The 21,621-nt window shown below is 45.7% G+C and overlaps 1 long non-coding RNA gene across 3 annotated transcripts in view; it reads left to right on the top strand.

The window, feature by feature from the left end:
• LOC140907829 (uncharacterized) overlaps positions 1–21,621 on the top strand; it is a 91,635-nt gene that overhangs the window by 52,147 nt on the left and 17,867 nt on the right. For 2 of the 3 annotated variants that reach the window (XR_012157648.1, XR_012157650.1), the window contains 2 exons: positions 18,865–18,933; positions 20,389–20,596. This is a non-coding gene — a long non-coding RNA (uncharacterized lncRNA). Of the gene's footprint in view, positions 1–13,751; positions 13,879–18,864; positions 18,934–20,388; positions 20,597–21,621 lie in introns of those variants that run through there. The other variant, XR_012157649.1, reaches the window with a different exon arrangement.

Below are 21,621 nucleotides of genomic sequence, written 5' to 3'. Positions count from 1 at the left end.
GCGATAAATTGACCGCCTAGCGCTCTCCCGTCCACGCCGGTACTCCACTGGAGCGAGAGGTGCAGGCGGAGTTGACGGGGGAGTGTCAACCATCGACTTACCGCAGTGAAGACACCGCAGTAAGTAGATCTAAGTATGTTGACTCAGCTATGCTATTCATGTAGCTGAAGTTGCGTATCTTAGCTCGATCCCCCCTCTAGTGTAGACCAGGCCTAAGTTAAATCTCAGCTCCCTCTTTCGTGCCTCTGCAAACAATTGAGTCCATCTCTTATTTCTAAAAAACATGCCCGTGTGTACAGTATACAGAATAAGCAAGCAAGACAACAGCCTTCATGTGGCATTCTGGTTACATGTTATTGATTAACACAATGAATGTCATCAAAAGGCTACCAGATATTGATTTGCTGATCTCCTAGTATGATTGGCAATGCAAAATCTGTTGCAAACCTTTGTTGGGGCCAGCATGGAAGACGTGTGGGACCAGATGTACATGGGTACCAACTTAATGTGGAAAGTCTGTCGCATGCAAAGTGTAACTATCTTTCGAGAGCTCCAAGGGGAATGAAATTGATGTGCTTGCTCTACAAAAAACTCATGCCTCAGATCATGAGCAAGCTGTATCATACAAAACTCATAGCTGTGAACTTACTGCCATGGTGAACAATGTGAAATATGGTCTCACCACAGATATCATACATAGTCTTAAAGATGGCTCAGTCCTGGAAGAATCCACAGCCCTGGTAATCTCTGTTGCTGCAATAAGAATCTGACAACTGACCATAATAAATGTCAACAAACCTCCAAATTTTGAATGGCCAAAGTCTACGTTACCATTTTTTCCCACCAGCTGTGCATCTTGGTGACTTGAATAGCCACCACTCACAATGGGGCTATCACAGAAACGATGCAGCTGGTGATCAGCTCACAGACTGAGCTTCATTCGTAAATGTCCACCTTCTTTTCGACCCCAAACAATGAGGGACTTTTCACCCAGCCAGATGGCACACTGAGCACTACCTGCAGCTCTGTGGCATGACAATAGTGGTGTTCCTCTGCAAGCCTGGCCAACTGTGCTTGGAAACTTCCATTAGTCTACCTGTCGACTGTGGAGTTCCGCTGATTGAATCAACACCAAAACCAGGCTGGAATTTCTGCAGAGAAAACTGGGCTGCATGGACTGTAGAAGCTGAAGACAAGATACACCGTATCAAGCCTGCCCCAGAAAATTATGACTGCTTTGTTCACCATCTAAACAAAGCTGCTGTGAAATACACTCCCCGTGGCTATGGCAAGGTTTGTACACCTTGCTGGCAACTGGAGACAGAAGCATTCTTCAAAGAGTTTGAGAAGAACAGTGATCCTGACCCAGCAAAAGCACTAATAGTCATTGAACTCTGCCTGCCTGGAGAGAGGGAAAAAGACAGTAGAGGGTCTTGGCTTGACTTATTCCAGTTGCAAAGCCTGGGCACTCCTCCATAAGCTTGGAGCTACTGTCTTTGTAAGACACTGTCAACCAAAGTGTCAGCCAGTGCTGTTGCCTCATCTTCTCCATAATACAAAGACCAAAACTGACTTGCCAGAAGGTTCAGGGCGAGCTCTTTTGGGGGGCAGACGGTTGGCAGACCTATTTGCTGCCATACATTAGATGGGAAGATCCCAGAAAGTTGCCATTAGGGGATAGTTGTTGCCCTTCTCAAGCATGATGCCACCAGATATCATCCAATATCACTTCTCTCCACAACTTGCAAGATAATGGGGCACTAGTGGCCTCTGCCCCTTTTAGGGACCTTCCACCACTCCTGATTCAATGTCACCTTTTGCAGTCAGCAGATCAGAACTGAGCCTCACCTGAAGTATCTGGATGTAACTTTGGACACAAGCTTCACTTTTAAAGCTCATCTGGAAGGTAAAAGCCAGCACTAATCTCATTTGAAAATTTACAGGCAACACATGCGGTGCAGAGGCATACACACTTGATACGGTGACGCTAGCTCTGGTATACTTGACTGCTAAATATTGTGCACCGGTCTGGGCAGGCAGCTCACATACCAAATCCCTGGATGTGCAGCTTCACACTACGATAAGAACTATAACTGGAATATTGAAATCAACACGCGTTCAAAGGTTGCCCACTCTGGCACATATATACCCACCCAAAATCCAGAGTGACAATATGCACGCAGTTCGGGAGTCAAATCAAACCATGACCAGCTTCAACTTACCAATTCATGAAGACCTCCATCACCTTCCAAAGACACATACGGAATCTCGCAAGCCTTTTTGGGATTGGGCTAAAGCTCCTAAAGCATCCTCATTCAGTCCTGAATCACACTGGAAAGAATTCTGGGATAATGCTTGTGTCCCAAACAAATACCTGGTTGCTGACCTCTCAAAAGAATGTCCAGGCATCAACCTACTCCAAAAACAATGGTCCAGATGGAACCATTTTAGAATATTGTATTGCAGATGCTGTCACCTCTTACCTCTGGACTATGAGAGACAATGCAGAATGTGACTGTGGACAGCAGTCAAAAACTATGGACCACATTGTAAATCAGTGCCCACTTCAATCACTTGCTCTTGGCATCTCAAAATTACACCAAGCCACCTCTGAAGCTATCCATTGGCGCGCTAATCTACCCTGGTTATTTGAATGTTGCTAATCACCTATCTTGTCATAGGTAAGAACTCTGAATAAACCCTTCATTCCATTTCCCTGCCAAATCTGCATAAAATTCTGCTTTGCAGTGAATTTTCTCTATTTTTTGGGCATATTAAGTTACTGCATCACAAAAGATGCAAATTAGAGATGGTCCTGAAGAAAAGCCCAGATCTAAATACACCCCAAACTATAGTGAATTCAAGTCCTGATCTAGATCAACATTTTTTTGCAAGCCTGTATTTCTATGATGGGTCCAAACCATAGATCCAAACTTCAGGAAACAGTATGCTGATCGCTTCTAGATCAAATGTCTGGGGAGTGTCCATGCTGGTCTTAATGAACATGCTAAGTACCTAGAGTTAACTGGCTATCAGTTAACTCAAGGTAAAAAAGTCTAGTGAAGACCAGCGGGGGCTTTGCTGCACTGCTAAAAACGGTGTCTTTTTTTTATCACAGGGTAACTAATGGGCAGGCACTATTTTGTGGTAAAACCAAAGGGAAACGAAGTACTTTAGTTCTCCTGTGAGGCAAACTAGGCGAGGACAACCCCAGGTGTGGGTGTAGTGCTGACCTTGCCTAGTTTTCCTCATGATAAAACCAGAGTGCCTTGCCTTCACTGTGTTTTTTACCTCAGGATAGCTCCCATGTGTTAGCTGCACTGAGGTAAAATAGGCACCGTTCTTAGCGTTGAAGACAATGCCTATGGGAAGAGAAATACTGAGTAAACTCACCGTGCACCTCATGCTATTTTGCTTCTTTAGGTATGCTATGTGACTTTATAAATGACCATCGCCAAAAGAATGACTTCAGGTGAATTTTACCATAGCTGAAGCTGGCAGTTTTGCTCTATAGTGGGGTCAGAGGAGACAGACCTTGCATCCACTTCTGGCAAGCTTCCATGCTGGTAGCATGGTTTTTCCCGAGCTGGGAAAAGGAGGCTCTTTTCTGCTTCGCCGCCCAATCTTGGCACAGCGTAACTGAAGCCACTACCAGCACAACTGCACTTCCTCTTTGTTTAGCTGGGAAGTCCCTGCTGGTGACATGGACAAACCTCAAAAGTTCAGAGCAGATTCTACCTCTGGACCCTATGAAGCTCCCAGCTTATGGCACCTCTGAGTTGGGGAACAGCTGCGTAAAGGGAAACTAGCCACATTTATAAATAGTTTATAAAGGGTTGATAAATGATGAATAGATGTTGTAGGCCTGAGCAGAATGTCTTAGTGACAGTTAGAAGCCCATCAGTGGGAGGTTTTATAGATAGTTATCAGTTATTGACCTAAAGGACTCTATAAAAATTGATTAACCATTAATTAAAATATCTATTAATAATTTACTAATCCTTTATAAACTATTAATGAACACTTCAGATAAACTTTCATTTAAAAAGAGCCCATTTCTTGCCCTTGTTCCTTGCAAAGGCAGCCTTAACAATAGAAACCCGACTGCTGGAGTTAAAAGATGCTGAATCTGGGCTCTGTTTCTGCAGTAGGAAGCTGGCCCAAATATCACCCCCCAACCCCAGCACACAGATAACTTTCATATAAAATGACTCAGTTACATTTTGGGGTGTATCCCAAAAGATCGTCCCACTAATCTTGCCCAGACTCCTGAGCCCAGCCCTGGGCATTGTGCTGTGATCACAGTGGTGAAACTCAGTTGTGTTGGGTGAAAAGAGTGGCAAAAAATTGCTTTGCAGCTCAGAAGTGCTAAACTCAGCCCCAGATGCTTATGCAGAGCTCTTAGTGGCCAGAGCCTCAGTGGGTGTAAATAAGCATAAATGTTAATCCTTGGCGTGTGTAAACAGGCATAGCTTTGCAGACTTCAGTGGAACCACTCCGGTTTACACAGCTGAGGAACTGGCCCCTTAGGTTTGCAATCCGACCTGGAATCCTGCTTCCTTAGAGGATCTGCAGCCGGCAACACCACAAGAGTATTCTGGTATTTCAGCCATTCTAGTCCTGGCTGGAAAACACAATGAACAGGAAAAGCCATATTCAAATACTTTCATCGAACAAAAGGGTGGATTCCAGCAATGGGGGGGGCGGCGTTTAGAGGCTGCGGGGGTGGGGTATTTCCCCCCATCCCTAGTCTCTCAGTGCTTGCCAGCTTTCCTCTGTCCATAGTTACTCCCTACAAACAACTTCCCTGCTGACACAGCTGATGCCATAAATATGCACTGCAGATGCTGGATGTTACTCCCCCATGGTGATGACTCATCTGGAGCTGGTGGATAACAAGGCATGTTGGACCCTGTGAGTCAACAAGGCTAGTTTCTTTTGAACTCACACCTACGAGGAGAGGAAGTGTATGTCAGCACAGTGCTTGGAGACAGCATGTCACGTCCTCGATGCAGAGATGTCTACTCCTCGAGACTCAGACCCCGAGAAGTAAGGGATGCAAAAGTTCTAGCAGGTTACCCTTCCTGTTCCCAACTGGCCCTGGGCAAATGTAGGGCTTGATTGTGTCTGGACTTGTGCTGTGAATTAGTCATCTGTGAGGTTTGAACCTGAGACCTTTGGCAGCAAAAACACAGGCCTTGACTAGATGAGCAAAAAGGACAGCTCCCTTAGCTGTGAGGAACCAGTAGGATTATAGTTTCTGGGGCAAGCCAGCAGAACAAATCTTAGCCACCCCCAGTAGGCCAGTATGAAATGGGAACAAAGGCCATAAAGAGGCTTCTTCCCTGGTTCCAGGGGCAGATGCTGATCCTTGCTAGTGTTCTGTCGTCTGTATCAAATGAGAGTGAACGGGGGTGGGGGAGAAGAGCTATGCTCCCTCTGACCCTACCCCCAGCTGGAAGAGCTAGCTGGACACAGAGGACAGCCCATGGTGCCCCGCCTTAGGGATGCTGGAGCTGCCAGTGCAGCAGCATATGTTGCCTGGGGGAGCCCCTAGGAGGAATGATGCGGCCCCTTTACACCTCCCTTAGTGCGGACAATGGCTCGTGATGAGGGCGGCTAGAGAACATGTCTGCTATTAAACCTGCAGAAGGTAACTGGAGTGGAGAGCAGCTTGCCTGAATATTATGCACGTTCTGCAGAAGCTGGAGTGGTGGCCAAGTGATGCTTGATTGGGACCAACTGAATAGGAACCTCTTTTAAATATGCAGCCCTCAAAAAGCCAGAGGAAGTCTTTTCCCATTAATGTGTGTGCGTGTGTGAGGGGGGGTGGGGGGGCGGCGTTAATGGTTGGGACATGCTGGGTGGGTGCCTCTTCTGATTTCTCATCCTTTTCTGTCTTCTCTACCCCCTCCTCCATGTTCTGACTTCTGTTCTCCCGGGACTGAGGCCTCTCGCTAACTACCTCAGCCTGCGTTGTTGGTCAGGTTCCCAGATCCTACTGAACCGTGCCGTGTCTGCCTTTCTGACCGTGCTGGCCCCTCTCACTGCCAGCCCAGTAGGGTGCTTCCAAACAGACCCTCCCAAAGCCATAGAAATGGACACGCTGGCTGTGGAATGGAGCAGACTGGGAGGCTTCTTGTATGGGGAAAATAAAACACCCTAACAGTCGGAGCAGGGCGGTGTTGCTTTTCTTGCTGCCAAGGCAGGCGCAATGGAATAGCATGCAGTTTTACCTGGAGAGTATCTGCTGTAGAAAGCATCGCTAAATGGTTTACAGAAGGTGACTGGCAGAACTGAAGGAAGGTGGCTTTATGGAGCTGGGTTCAGGTAGTAAGGGGCAAATTGATGTATGAAGGTGGCGTAGAGGAGAGGAAAAGCCCCTTACATTGAAAGCTGCAGGTATCCTCTTGACTAATTACACTGCAGCTGGGCATGGGGCTGTAGTTTAAGATCAGCCACGGCTTCACGCTGAACAAGAAGGATGTGGTGGGAAGTGAGCCCTAAAGATGGGGACTGATGTGGAGGGAGAGCGGGAGTTTGAGACAGAAGGGGCAGCACAAGTGAGAGGGACCGCCAGTTGTGGGGAGCTCCGGGGTAAGGAATGGAGGCGCTGTGTGAGCAGGTACGGAGGCAGAGATGAATTACAAATTTCATGAGCTGTCAGCAAGACGCAATGGGCTTGACTCTCCACTGCTTTGCATCCTGTGTAACCACTTACCCTGTAACTGCTAGATGATACTTCTTTCCAGAGCCAGGAACTGAACCCAGAAAACCCGATTTCCAGCATTCCTCTGCTGTCTAGCCAGTAGCTGTGTAAACCACTGGCAGAGCATATATTGCAGCTCTCTTGTGATTATTTCACACTGAAGACAGTAGCCTACTACTGCTAGTAGTTACTCCTTTAATTTAAGTGGTAGAGATCTGTGCTGTAGATCTAAAAGTCCTGGGTTCAGACTTTGCTCATGATCTATTGCTGTGTGTGTGTTCCGTACTGCTCCATATGATGGGATTTCTGGTTTTTACAGTTTGCTTTTTTAAAAACCTAGGAAATGCCTTACAAAAAACAATGATAATAGAATGTTATGGTTGCAAAGTTAAGTACTCAGGAGTTTGGAAATGCCAGACTTAAGGCTGCTGCCTGTGAAACTTGAGTTCACCCTTGTGTTTATGCATTATGATAATCTTTAAAGATGTGATCACATATGGACTTTGTACAGGACTATAGCCTCATTCAGGGCACAGGAGGGACAGTGAGATGAAGAGATGCAAGAAAGACAGAGGTCTCTGTGTTTAAGGCAATGGACTGGGACCCAGAGCTCAGTTCTGTTTCTGGCTATGCTACAGCCCTCTTATGTGATGTTAGGTTTGGTAAGATTGCATCACAATATATATGCACAAGGGGGCTGTATTAAAGTTGCCCAGGCAACCTTAATTCTGGCATGCCCAATCCTAACTTTTAAGTGCTTGCATTTGCAACCTTGATGTTCTTTTAACTCAGTTTTTCATTACATTATTATATAGATTACACACACAACTAGAGAGTTGGGACTAGCACACACCGCTTTCAGCTCAAAGAGCATAGACCTCTGGAATGTGAGAACTTGCTAAACGGGTCGCCCTTTATTCTCTGAGCTTCCCCGGCAGAGGGCACCATCACTCTCTGATTTATCCATACATGACCAGCATATCGGAGTGATTCTCACCACTCAGGACCTGGAGGGCAGTTTAGAACCGAGGCTGTGTCTACACTGTGCTGCAGTGCGGGCTACAGGGTGTGAATTACAGTGCACACCGAAGTGCTGTAATTTCCCTGGGTGGATGCTGCTGGTGCAAACTAAAAGGCAACCAGTTCATCTTAACATAATCCTCTTCCAACTGGCCTGCATTCAGACAAATGAGGTGCCTTCTAGTTCACGTTAACAGCACCGTTACAGTGCAGCACTTCGGTGCACTCCGCAATTCACAGCGCCATCATCCAAATTGCAGGGCCGTGTAGACAAGCCCTGAGTGTTGTGGTGCCAAGTACCTCCTGAATCATAAACGCCGACTCCATGGCTCGGCACCTACCTGCCGATCAGCTGTTCAGCGGGCCCCACCGATTCCCAACCATCAGTCGCTCTGCGGGCCCCACCCATCAGCTGTTCAGTGGTGGGCGGGAGGTGCTGAGGGCGGGGGCAGAGTGGGGTCAAGAAGAGGCAGGGTGGGGTTGGATCCTTAGGGAAGAGGCTGGAGCAGAGGCGGAAAGAGACGGGGCAAGGGTGGGGCCTTGGGGGAAGGGATGGAGTGGGGTGGGGCCTCAGGGCGGAGTGGGGGTGAAGCACTTACCCAGACAGAAGAAAATTCGCACCTGTGGGCTGACTGCTCTGACCTCTCACTGCGGGAGGGCTTTGAAACACAGTCTTAGCTGTGTGATGTGGATTTGCAGTGCTTCTTAGTGCAAACATCTACTCTGCTCTGTGGGTTTTTTTCCAGCTATGCAGTGCCACACAACTCATCTCAGAACCATCTCTTACAATCCAGAAAAGGCAACACCCACTCCACAAGCATCTGAATAAAAATGCCCCCGTGTGAAACTTGGATTAACTTGATTTGAAATGCTGGTTAGGGTTTGTTTTATTTGTGGATACAGGAGGTTGCTGAGTGCCCTGGTCTGGAACTAAGGAGGGCTGGGTTCTATTTTTGGGGTTGGCCACTAGGCTGCTGGATGACCTTGGGCAAGTTGAGTCACTGCTCTGTGCCTCAGTTTCCCCATCTGTAAAATGGGAATATTGATACTGACCTCCTTTGTAAAGTGCTTTGAGATCTATTGATGAAAAGCAGGATATAAGAGCTAGGTATTATTGTCCAAACTAAGAGCTGAGGCTCCATGAAATCTTTTCTGGACCCTGGCTGCCACGATCAGAGCTTTTCCAACTTCAAGTTGCTTCTTGAAACCTGTTTCTGCCAGGAGGTGCTTAAACAACTGTCCTCTCACTGAAAAATCCAAACCAGAGGAATGTGCATTACTCTCTGAGTGAGCACATAATTTATATTACAATTGCACCAGAGTGTGGTACGCACTGCTTAAATAATCCCTGCTCTAAGGGTGTGCTAGGCAAGATGAAACAAAGGGTGGGAGAGGAAACAGAGACACAGAGACTTACCCATGGCCAACAGTGGGTCAGTGGCAGAGCAAGAGGGACTTCTGGACTTATAGTTGAGTGCTCTAGCCATTGGACCACAGCACCACGTTCTGACTTCATCTCCTCTTGCCCTTTTCTTAATTTGCATTGCAAACTCTGCAGCAGCTGGGACTTTGTCTGCTTTTGTAAAGTGCCATGCACATCTATAGTGATACAGTGGTAATTAATTACAGTAAATAATACAAGTATTAATAATTTGTAGAATAGAAGATGGCTTTTGGATCTCAGGACTCAGGAGGATCAGAGCTTCAATGAGAGATCTTACAGGAAAGCCCAGCCGAAGATGGAGAAAAACTGGAATTATTTGTCTTAGAGAGATGACTGAGATGGACCTGATAGTAGTATATAAAATTAGTGAATAATAGAGAGGAGGTAGATGGTGCACTTCTATTCATCTTGCTCATGATGCAAAATCAAGAAGATAAAAAATGGAGAACAGCAAATTCAGAACCGATAAAGACAATTAATTTTTCACATAATTCACATTTAGCCTGTGGAACTCATTGCCACAAGATAGTATTGAGTCCTAAAGCTTAGCAGGATTCAGAAGAACTTAGAAAACCTTCCATCTTTGGCTGAGTAACTACGGTGATTCTCACTTGCTTGCATTAGAGAGAAGTGTGGTGTCAGGAAGGAGTTTTCACTCAGGCCATGTTGACAGGAACCTCAGGGGATTCCCCTTCTGCTGGAGCAATGAAGAAGGCTACATGAGCAATTTCCTGTGCCTGCAGATGGCAAGCAGTTGTAGATCTCAGTCTGTTCTGTCCTGTCAGCTGGGTGACAGCATCCCTGCCAACAGACAGAAATCCATATTAATGCAAATTGTGCTGCTCGCGTACCTTTGCTGTGATTACTTATCCAAAGTCCACACATGCCTTACGCATCAGGGACCCATCTTCTGAATTGCCACTCCAGCAAACCCTTCTACAATGAGCGGCAAGATATATATGATTCTCCAACCTTATTCTGGTAAACATGGGAGCCTTCTGTCTAGTACTAGGTCTGTGCAATGCACATGGTGACGTTCTTGCAGAAAGAACCCTTGCTAAGGAATCAGCCTGCAGAGGATTGCATTTACTGGCTGTGTTGAAAGCTTCTACTGTAGTGCTGAGGATAACTGGAATATTTGTTGATCCTGGACTGCTTGCTGAGGATTTGACATCATGCCACATGAGGGGCGGGGGGAACTGGCAAGTACTATATGACTAAAAAAACCCTATTGGTTGAAAGAAAGGAGAGCCAGGAAGGGAAGTACCTCAAGCAGGAAACTGGTAATGAGAAGTTGGGAGAGGCTTTGGGGTCCTTCAATTATCGAAGCCACCAGCTTCTTATTTCTAATATTTCAGCTCCCATGAGGACTATGGCTGAGAGTTTTCCAAGAACGTAGAGGAGGAGAATGAGAAAGGGGGAGATTGTCACAGGCACACATGGCAGTTTGGCTCCCAGTCTCCACTGACTTACCCTGGGAGCTGGGCTCCTAGCTGCCCTTTGTGCCCTTGAATGGGGAGCCATGCACTTGCGCTAAACATCTGATGTTGTGTCTGACCTGATGTGCTGGCAGACACCCACGAGTGGATGTATAGGACACGTGTATCATGTACCCAGGAGCTATGGGGTATAATTTGGGACCTTGTCTCCACCTCTTTGCTTCAAGAGAATAGAATTTAGCATCCGACAGTTCCATTATTGGAAGGCATTACTCAGATACTACAGTGGTGAGGGTGCTGTGGGAAGCAGTGCAGACTAGAATAGACAAAGATACTTTTGAAAGCTTCACTGATAAATCCGGCTCATAATGGGGTTGGAAATGAAAGTAACGTGTTGTCATTACAACATCCATGGTTGGGCCTAACTTTTAGGCCCGACCCATCCCTGACCGAAGCCCACTAGATCTGACCCAAGCACCAAAGGGTCCAAGTCATTTTCCAACCCGACCTGATCCAATGTTTCTCCCCAAACCTAGGTCAGCCCAGTCACTGCTGTCTCTTCCTGCCCATGGGGCCAGTGCTGTGGCAGCCAGGTACCCTGCTCCTGCCATCTGCTGCTCCCCTCCACGCTGTGCCATGAGAGGTACAGTGACTCTTCGGCACACGCAGCGCAGCGAGGTGGTGGTGACTGGTCAGAGCAGGACATGTGGCTGCCACCGCACCACCCCATGGGCAGGAGGAGGAGAGCTGACCCTACCCAAGCCTGAGAGGGGCCGGTTGTTTTCCCACACAGACCCGACACTTGTAGTTGTGTCCTGTCAAGTTTGGCTTGGGCTGCAGTGCTCTAATTAATGGGCCATAATGGGATCTGGCTCATAAGAATTTATTTAAAGAAGATAAACTTCCTATAGGGTTTTTGAACCATACTCGTGAATTAAATGGACAAATAATAAATAAATTATGTCCCTGCTCAACAAGTCTACTGAATGCTCTAAAAAACAGTATAGTCAAGTGCTCATTCTCTGTTGGAGTATGTAGCCTTTGAGTCACTTCTTTGGAATCTCATTGGTCTCATGGCTCTCGGACTCTGGAGGAGTTTCTCCAGAAGTGTGGGCCCAGCTTCCTCTGTTAGTAATGAACTCCCAGCTGGCTATCCAGAGGTGCTGGAAATGCTGATCTGGTGCTGGGGGGAGCCGTGGGAGAGAACCCAATCCTACCCTGCTGTCCCTTCCACGGCTGTCACCCCACTGACTCCAGTGGAGTCACACTGGTGCAGGTGGGCAGAGAACTGGGCCCTTCACCAGCATTGTTCCCATCATTAATCAGCTGCTGTGTAATAGATCATATTTTCCATCCTAATGGGTATGTTAGGATTACCATTAAGAACAGCTGCACCATGTTGATTCCGGGCTGCCAAGTGTGTGCAGTTGGCATAACACATTCTTGGGTGACTTCACTTGAGGCTGACAAATCCATTCCCAGCATTGTCCTGAAAGGGCAAGGCTTGATTCTGAAACTTATTTTTTTTTATTTCCCTACCTGCTTGTTCCTAGATGGCTGTGGGAGGAATCCCAGCAGTCTTCCCTGGAAATTCTAATTGCAGCTCAGGTGGTATAAAGCCCAATCTTGTAGACCCTGGATTCTCCTTGAGGGTTTCATGCAGTTGCAGAGATTTTTATGCATCTTCACCATCTCAAGGGGCATATCTTCAGGTGGGTGTTTTTATCAGCCACGTCATCGTTTAAATCCAAAATACAGTGCTACAAGAGGCCAATATCTTTTGTAAGGTCTTAACAGGGATGCAGTTTGTTTAATCACAAAGGTACAGGGGATGCTAACAAACCTAAAAGACTAGACAACATGATTAAAACTGGCAAACAGTATAACGTGAAATGACAAGAGCTATCAAACTGCATGCTATGGTATAATATTATACAGGCAGTGCTTTAAGCAGGTTTTATTGAGTGTGTTATGGGATCACACAGAGACCCCCCATCAGGGATCAGATTCTTCTGATTGGTCCAAGACAGCACACTGCCATTGTGCCTGCTAGAGGTGGGTGATCTGGTCCAGATCAGGTAAGGACATTTGCCTCCTTCCACAGCCCTCCATGGACATGGTGGGTCATATTCTCTGCTGGTGTAATTCCATTTAAGTCAGTGGCGTTACACCAGTGGAGAATTTGGTCCAGAGTGTTGCAAAATGTCAGCAGCTCGGACTTGAACGCCTGTGGATCTGAGAGGCTCATGGTGGACTTGGCTAACAGGGTGTGTCTGAAATACTGCCTTAGTGGGTGTGATCACAGTTCCTGCTGGCTCCAGCCACTCTAGCAGCTTTTTACTTGCAGCAAAGGGAGTTCTTTAGCTCTGGCTACCTACGGAGGTCAGCATTACTGTAGTATCTGAGTGCTCGTGTGCTGAAGGCCTGACTATCCTATGTTCAGTCTCCATGGATGAACTTGGTATCTGTGCATATGCAACCATGTTTCATCACGTGGGCATGCCCAGATTTAGGGGAAAGCTCACACAGGGTCTAAACCTGGTAGCTTGAACCTGGCTCTTAGTTTTGAATTTTCTAGAATACCCAGTGCCGTAATATCTAGATGCCAGCATAGCAAGGCTAGCTAGCTGGGTCCAATCTGTTCTGGCTCGAAGAAGTGTCAGAATACTATCGGATGGGCTATTTGTCCAATATTCTTCATCTGGCCATAAACCAGAAGTCTCAGCAATCCTGTGCGAACATCCCTCCTGAGACTTCCAGCCTGATACAACAGAAACGTTTGATACTGCTGCGTAGGGTCATATGCCGTGCTGCTTTATATCCTGATGTCAGCGAGGCTGCAGGGGGGGAGAGTCATTTTATTATATCACACGATGTCTTCAAAGCCCTGTATAAGCACTATTGAATTAGTCCTTGCAACGCTCCTGGTTGGGGAAGGGGGAGGGAGAGAAGTATCATTCCCCACTGTACAGACAAGGAACTGAGATAAAGAGATTCCCATGACTTTCCCAAGGCCACATAGCAAATCAGTAGCAAACCTATTCAAGCTAAACTCTGAACCTTCACCCATCAACCCAATGCCCATGTATGCAGCACAATTGTTTGGCTCTTTAGACTTTGTCAGTGGTTGAAGCACTCCCTTCAGTACTGCACTTACTCAGGAGCAGCAAACCAAAGGGAAGCTTTTTCAGAGAGAAATATTTACGCTCTCGGAATAACAGTCACACCATCTGCAATCTTTCAGTACGTCTCTATTTAAGAATAAGGTAAGTCTCAGAGCTTAAATTGTCCTGACTTTTGCCTAGATTTTTCCATTGCACCTGTTGAAAGGTACCATCATTTTTTGTTTTTTTATTTTGCGACAAGCTGCAAAATATCCTGGTGCTTCCTGAGAGCTCATTGTGACAAGACACAGATGAATCACGTTGATAATGTATTACAGCGTCCAACACCTCGCACAATAGAACCCCAACCCGATTGGCCGCTCCGTCCTACTGCAAGATTCATGTGTAATGCAATTAGCAAAACAACTATTCTTAAACAGATCCACTAAAGAGCAGAGACCTCTGTGTGGACCAGAGTGTGGAGGTGAACAAAGCGTTAAAAACCCTGGCAAAGCAGCTGCTGTTGACCTTCTGCTCTGAGGCACCACTAAACAAAGCTCCTGTTACAGCTGAACTCTAGCACCAACTTCTGCGGCCTAAGGGATCCTCTCAAAAGTTCACATGCGCTTGTGAATACCTCGGTGTCGATGTAGAATGATCAAAGATGCATTGGAGGAGTTCTCCATAAAAATCCACTAAGCCACTACATTATCTTCCTTCAAATCTCACCTCTGCTGCAATACAGCCGAAGCACTCAGAGTTGGGTACTGTGACAGCTGCTACTGACATGAATCGTAATCTTCTCACTGACTGTTCCCTTGTGCTCCTCTGGTCTGTTTGTATCTACCTGTTGTCTCTGTCACAGACTGTGAGCTCTTTAGGGCATGTACAGTCTTTTCAGTATGAGTGTGTATAAGGCCTAGAACAATGGGGCCCTGATCTCTGACTGGGGCCTTCAGGTGCTGCTGTGATATAAATAACTATAGGATACAAAGAGCTGTGTTAATGAGACATCAATATGATCATGACTAGAGATGGGCCCAGACCAGAGCACCAAAACCACAGCTGAATATCCCAATTTGTCTTAGTTCATAACAGGCTGGACAGAAACTACAGATCTAAATACCCCTGAATTCTTGGGATAATTGGGTTCAAAGAATTTCCAGATCAGAATGTCACAGTTAGGGTCTAATCTCCTATTATGAGCCTAACAGGCAAGAGAGGAACTTCCACATAACACGTTTGTGCTCCATGGCTAGACGTACCCCATCTAGACCTGTACTGTGCCGTGCAGAGTATGGCTGTCCCACGATGTCACGGCATTATGTGTTTTCTCATGTTGCTCTAGCCTCCGATTTGTGAGGCACAAGATTGCAAACAGATGTCACACCGCAATGTGCAGGCTCCCACTGAAGACTTGGCAGGATGCCTGGCCTTTTTTTGTTTGTTTTTTGCGCCTGTCTTTCTCGAAATGTTTACAGCCTTTATTGATAGTTGCTCTTCGGTCAGGTCGGTCCTTGGCTATGTCTTTGAAGGTATTGATATTTACGCTGCCTGAGATGAGACTCTGCTGAAGGGTGTCTTTGAAGCATTTTTTGTTGATTCCCTCCTGTGCTTTCCGAGTTTCAGCTCATCATAGAAAAACTTTTTTGAGAGTCTGTCATTGCCCATCCTGATCACATGACCTGAGCCTGGATTGTGTGCATGCTGGTTGTGTGAACTCTTTCAAGAATGCTAATATTTGACACTTTATCTCACCAATGGACCTTCAGAACAGAGCGGAGACTATGCATGTGACATTTTTCAAGCTGCTTTGTGTCTACAGAGAACTGTCCGTGTTTCACACCCATATAAAAGGGGTGCTGTGCTATCTATGCTCATTCCCCAGAAGTTTTAACGATGCAGATGAGATCAAATGGAGATGAGCAAACCAAAGGTATTTTGGATCCCTGTCCCCATTTGATCTGGGACCCCAAGTTTTAGATGGGGAAGCAGTTGGGATAAATGGGTTTGGCCCTTCTACTTTTCAAATGGAGATGGGGGCATTTAGGGGAAAACTAACCCCCTGGGGTGGTTTGGCTCTGTTCTCCATTTCATCTAACCCCCGTCCAAATGTTTACACGTGTTCAAACAAAAGGTTTTGGTTTGGGTGCATCTGATAAGAAATCAGAACAATCAGCATTTACTTTATACGGTGCTTATTGCCTTCCAAGTACACTATAGATATGAATTCACACTGGCCTACAGTGGGGTGCATATGAGAAGGAGCTGAAGCTTTTGCTTGGAATTTCCCTGATTCTTATCACAAGTGGACCCAGATGAAAAACTCAGTTGGGATCAAGGCTACAAAGTCTGGGGCTAGGAAATATATTTGTGGCAGAGGAGACTTTGCGAATGCTGTGAACAGTGGGCCAGCCCCCTCCCCGCCACCCTCAAAGCAATAATTAGGATAACATTTGTAGTGTTGCCAATATTTGATATTTTTCTTAAAGCCCCAGCTCCTGGAATTTTGGGAATACGTGAGAATCTAGGCTTGCCGGATTGCTTGCTTTCCAGCTAGGTCATGGCCCTGGTGGTTGCTGAGAAAAACTTGAAAACGTGACCCGGGTGTTACCAAAAGGCTCAGAAAGCAGAAATCTACTAGACCCCAACACTTTTTTTTTATCTCATGAATTTTTAGCGGTGTGACTCATGATTTTTTGAATGTTGGGAGTAGGTAATATTGTATTTTATCTTTATTTGTATTGCAGTAGCCCCTGAGATGACCCGACTCCCCCACCCCCCAGTCATGGAGCAGGACCCTGTTCTGCTCAGTGCTGCACAAACACAGAACAAAAAGATGGTCCCTTCCCCAGGGAACTTACCATCGAAGGCTATGTCTGCTCCGGGGCTGGCCCTAGAGCAAATGGCGCCCCAGGTGAGGAGCATCTTTGGCGCCACTCCCCTCCGTTAAACTTTTGAATACCTTATTTTGTATTGCATTGGTAGCCCATTTCTCAACTTTGCTGCACGATTTGCACACGTGATTTCTCCCTGTCATATAAGATGATAAAATTGCACGCTAGGGTCTATAAATCTGTATTTATTCATGCCATATATAAGTGAATAAAAAAATTGTTTCCTCAAAGCTTGTAGAAACTTTTAAATTTTCTACATACTAACATCACGAAATTGAACTGTGCACCAACATTGAACGGACCAGTATTAAATCGTGTTACAGTAGGTGACAGCCTTAGAATGTTAACCCTAGTCCTTTAGTTCAAAAGGGCGCTTTTCTCGCCTTTGCCTTCACGAACTGAAGCAAAATATCAGAGAGATCCAAAGACTGGCCAATGGCATTTTCAAACAATAAAGTAGCAAGTGATGTCAGTCTCTCCATCACAATATTGCAGCTGGATTCTCACTTCACTTTGTTCTTATATCTCACTGACTGACTGGTGATGCCCTGCCCCTTGTATACCTGCAAGGGCGTGGCTGACAACATTCTAGGAGGTTCAAGGAAAATGTAGTTCTCAGAAAGTCTGGAAGAGTCCATGAGATTCTACAAAGATCCAGAACCTTCTAGAAGCTTAGTGAAAAATGACTCCACATACGGAACACTGGAAACATGTTACTTCAAAGATTCTATTTTCCCTTTTGCCGCTAAAAACAAAAAGAGCCCCCCCCCGCAAGCCTGGCGCCCCCAAAGCCCGCACCCCAGGTGATCGCCTGGGTTGCCTAAGTCCAGCCCTGGTCTATGCTACAAACTTCTTTTGGCGTAGTTGTGTTGGTCAGGGGTGTAAAGAAGGTGTGATCCCTGAATGACACCGCTGTGGCAGTAGAAGCCCCTAGTTTAGGTGCAGTTACACAGGTCCAACTACACTTTTACCCATATAGGGTGGTTTTGCTCAGGGGGTGGGGGAGGCTATATATCAGTACAAAGTGCAGCTTTACCAGTATAACTGGCAGCCGCACGAGGAGCACTCTGCTGGTCTAGTATATCAGTATAACTTATATGGGGAGAGAAGCAGGCCTAACTTGAGTAGAAGACAAAAGGTACAGAGGTAAGGCTGTAGTGGATACACACAAACAGACAGAGGAACACAAGGAAACAATACTGATTTTGTTCCCTGCACTCAGCCCTTAGGCATCTGCAAGAAGATCTCACTACATCTGTACAAAAATAATTCTCAACTATCCCCAGATGCAGCGTTTTACTGGTTTCAGAGTGGTAGCCATGTTAGTCTGTATCAGCAAAAACAATGAGGAGTCCTTGTTGCACCTGAGAGACTAACAGAAAGCTGATGCCCAATTAGATTCGTTAGTCTCTCAGGTGCCACAAGGACTTCTCCATGTTTTACTGGGGACAGATTACAGTGATAGGTTGTCTCCTAACTCTAACTGTGTCGTATTTGGAACTCTCATGAACTATGAAGGGCAGGTCTCTCGAGGTTCACAGGTTCAGTCTGGGTCAGAGAAGATTAATAATGCTTAGCTCTTATGTGGTGCTTCTCATCAATAGATTCAAAGCTCTATGCAAAGGAGGTCAGTATCAGTATCATCCATTTTTTTACAGCTTGGGAAACTGAGGCACGGAAGTTTGGTTGAGATCATCCAAACATTATCCTTCCAGATGGTGGTATCTGAACCTCTGGTGTCTGCCTAACTAGAGAGAAATCTGCATGCAGAGATTCCTGCCAGATTTCAGCTATGTCTGGTTGGCCAGTGATTAGAGCAAGCGGCTGAGAGGTGGCCCTGCTGAGCTCTGTTCCATTGAGCTGCTGGGCAATATGCTCGGGGTCTGGTTCTTCTGCACCTTACATTCTCTGACATCGTTAACACCTGCTCAAGGTGCCTCTGCAACACTTCCATTCTCCTCTGGCACATATGGACTTGCTTTGCAGTGATGTAAATGACCATGCAAGGTGCAAGGCAATGGAAAATCAATCCCTAGATGTCCGTGCCTCTATTTATTCATCTGTGGAATGGGAGGGTGAATATTTGTCTGTTTCCCAGAGGGTCCATGCAAACGAGCTCTTGAGATTAGAGGATGAAAGAGGCTATGTAAGTGCTGAGTCTTACTGTAACATGATGGCTCCAGTGTTTCACAGTTTAGGCTCTTGCTGTATCTTATTGATTGATTTTTATCTTCCCACCTCCCTGTCCTAGGCTATAAGTATAGAAAGGAGCTCAAGGAATACTCATGCAGCAGAGAAGGGGAAATTCCCAAGGAGAAAGGTAGGTGTGACATTTCACTCCATATTCGTTATGAAAATATGCTTGATATGAATATGACATAACTGAGATATACTTTAAGCAAGATGGTGCATATAAGATATCATTGGGAAGGTTATGATTTACTGAATGTGATTATCCAATTTGTATGCCTGTATCATTTCTGTATCTGAATTTAGGAATATTGACCATGTATCTGTATGTCAAATGTGTTATTTTGGGTGTCACCCCCAATTAGCCCTTCAGGTACATCAAATGGAAAAGCCAGACAGGGCTAATGGGCTATTAGCAAAGACAATGGACTGTGAAAGAACTCAGTCTTCCTGTAGACGCTCCAGACAGCCTACAAGTAATGGCTGCCACAGCCCTGCAGAGACATGGATCTGAGTCACCTGGTACTGGACCCATCCCTTGGAATGCCAGTGTTCTTCCACTGGGAGACAAAAGGTTCCCGCCATACACAAGAGCTGTATAAGGCAGGGGAGTGACATCATCGTGGTTCTCCTCTGCCTCCCCACCCAAAGAAAGAAAAGGAGTACTTGTGGCACCTTAGAGACTAACAAATTTGTTTGAGCATAAGCTTTTGTGAGCTACAGCTCACTTCATCAGATACATGTAGTGGAAAATACAGTGGGGAGATTTCATATACACAGAGAACATGAAACAATGGGTGTTACCATACTGACTGTAACAAGAGTGATCAGGTAAGGTGAGTTATTACCAGCAGGAGAGCTGGGGCAGCGGGGACCTTTTGTAGTGATAATCAAGGTGGGCCATTTCCAGCAGTTGACAAGAACGTGTGAGGAACAATAGGTGGAAAGGAAATAAACATGGGGAAATAGTTTTACTTTTTGTAATGACACATCCACTCCTAGTCTTTGTTGAAGCCTAAGTTAATTGTATCCAGTTTGCAAATTAATTCCAATTCAGCAGTTTCTCGTTGGAGTCTGTTTTTGAAGTTTTTTTGTTGAAGAATTGCCACTTTTAGGTCTGTAATTGAGTGACCAAAGAGATTGAACTGTTCTCCGACTGGTTTTTGAATGTTATAATTCTTGAAGTCTGATTTGTGTCCATTTATTCTTTTACGTAGAGACTGTCCAGTTTGGCCAATGTACTTGGCAGAGGGGCATTGCTGTCACATGTTTATTTCTCCCCCCCTCCCCACTGTTCCTCACACGTTCTTGTCAACTGCTGGAAATGGCCCACCTTGATTATCACTACAAAAGGTTTGCCCACCTCCCCCACTCTCCTGCTGGTAATAGCTCACCTTACCTGATCACTCTTGTTACAGTCTGTATGGTAACACCCATTGTTTCATGTTCTCTGTGTATATAAAATCTCCCCACTGTATTTTCCACTACATGCATCTGATGAAGTGAGCTGTAGCTCAAAAAAGCTTATGCTCAAATAAATTTGTTAGTCTCTAAGGTGCCACAAGTACTCCTTTTCTTTTTGCAGATACTGACTAACGCGGCTGCTACTCTGAAACCCACCCGAAGAGATGCTGACAAACACCTGGAAACAAGAAGTAAACTGAGTGGAGAAGGGTTGAACCCAGGGTGGGAGTGAGTCCAGTCTGTGACTGGAAATACCTGAAGTCTCAAGCTGCAGGCCAGCGCAGCTGCCTTTCAAGACTTTCTGTAATCTACCTGTGACAATATTTAGGGTGAGAAATTACTATTTGTAACCAATTTCTTTAGTGAAACAAGCTTAGGTTGCGTGTTTCGTTTGCTTAATAATCTGTTTTGTTGTGTCTGTTATCTCTTACAGTCACTTAAAATCTGCCTTTTATAGTTAAATTTATTTCTTGTTTATAATATAACCCCATTTGTGCAATTCATAATTGGGGGTCAGAGGGGGAAGAGGCTGTGCACACTTTCTTCCACATTGAGGGAGGAGGCAGATATTATAATATACTTTTGGGTTTGCACTTGAGTGCTGGGGCAAGTCCCTTAAACTGAGTCTTCCCAGACCTGTTCTCGGTGTCTGTTTCATTCAACAGTTGGGTGTGGCCCTGCCTGTGTGTGTGCTGGAGGAGGCTTAAGAGCCTGGTTAGGCAAGACAGGTGAAAAGGGTGCCCAGGCTGGCAGAACAGAGACGCTCAGTGGTATCTCAGCACATCAGGTGCCATCTTGAAGGGGGGCAACCCGTCACAGTAGGGTACTGACATAATCACTTTAGGTACCATCCGTCTCACATACACACCTTCTCTGGGCACTGAACTGAAATGCCAGTCAATAGTGGAGTGGAGGGAAAGGTTACTGGTGCATAGTGGTAGGTAATGACTCCGTGCCCAAAGCAGGTGGCCAATTAAATTGCTGATTAAAGCACTACAGGAGTTAAGAAAGGAAGCTCTTGGCCTAACGTCGTCCTGCTTTTTTTTATTTCATGTGATAGCTTTATAAATTTCCCCCCTAAATTAACTATTTAATATCACCTAATCAGTTAATTGAATTAGCTAATTAGATTGCTTAATAGAATTTCTAAAGAACAGATTTAGAACCTGTTATGGAGTCTTTAATCACTTTTTATCTGGAAAACAGGGCACCCGACATCTCCTGACAGCCAGTGCTTTGTGTTCATTCAGCAACTTACAACAATCACTGTTATCAGCAGAATATTTCTGAAAATCACTAGTAAGGCTCTATCCAGCCCCAGAGGTGCTGCTACAATTACCCAGGCTCGAAAGGT

This window comes from Lepidochelys kempii, chromosome 2 (genome assembly GCF_965140265.1).
Source record: "Lepidochelys kempii isolate rLepKem1 chromosome 2, rLepKem1.hap2, whole genome shotgun sequence".
NCBI classification, from domain to species: Eukaryota; Metazoa; Chordata; order Testudines; family Cheloniidae; genus Lepidochelys; species Lepidochelys kempii.
The sequence above is the reverse complement of the archived record's forward strand: the minus strand, read 5'-3'. Positions and strand labels throughout refer to the sequence as shown.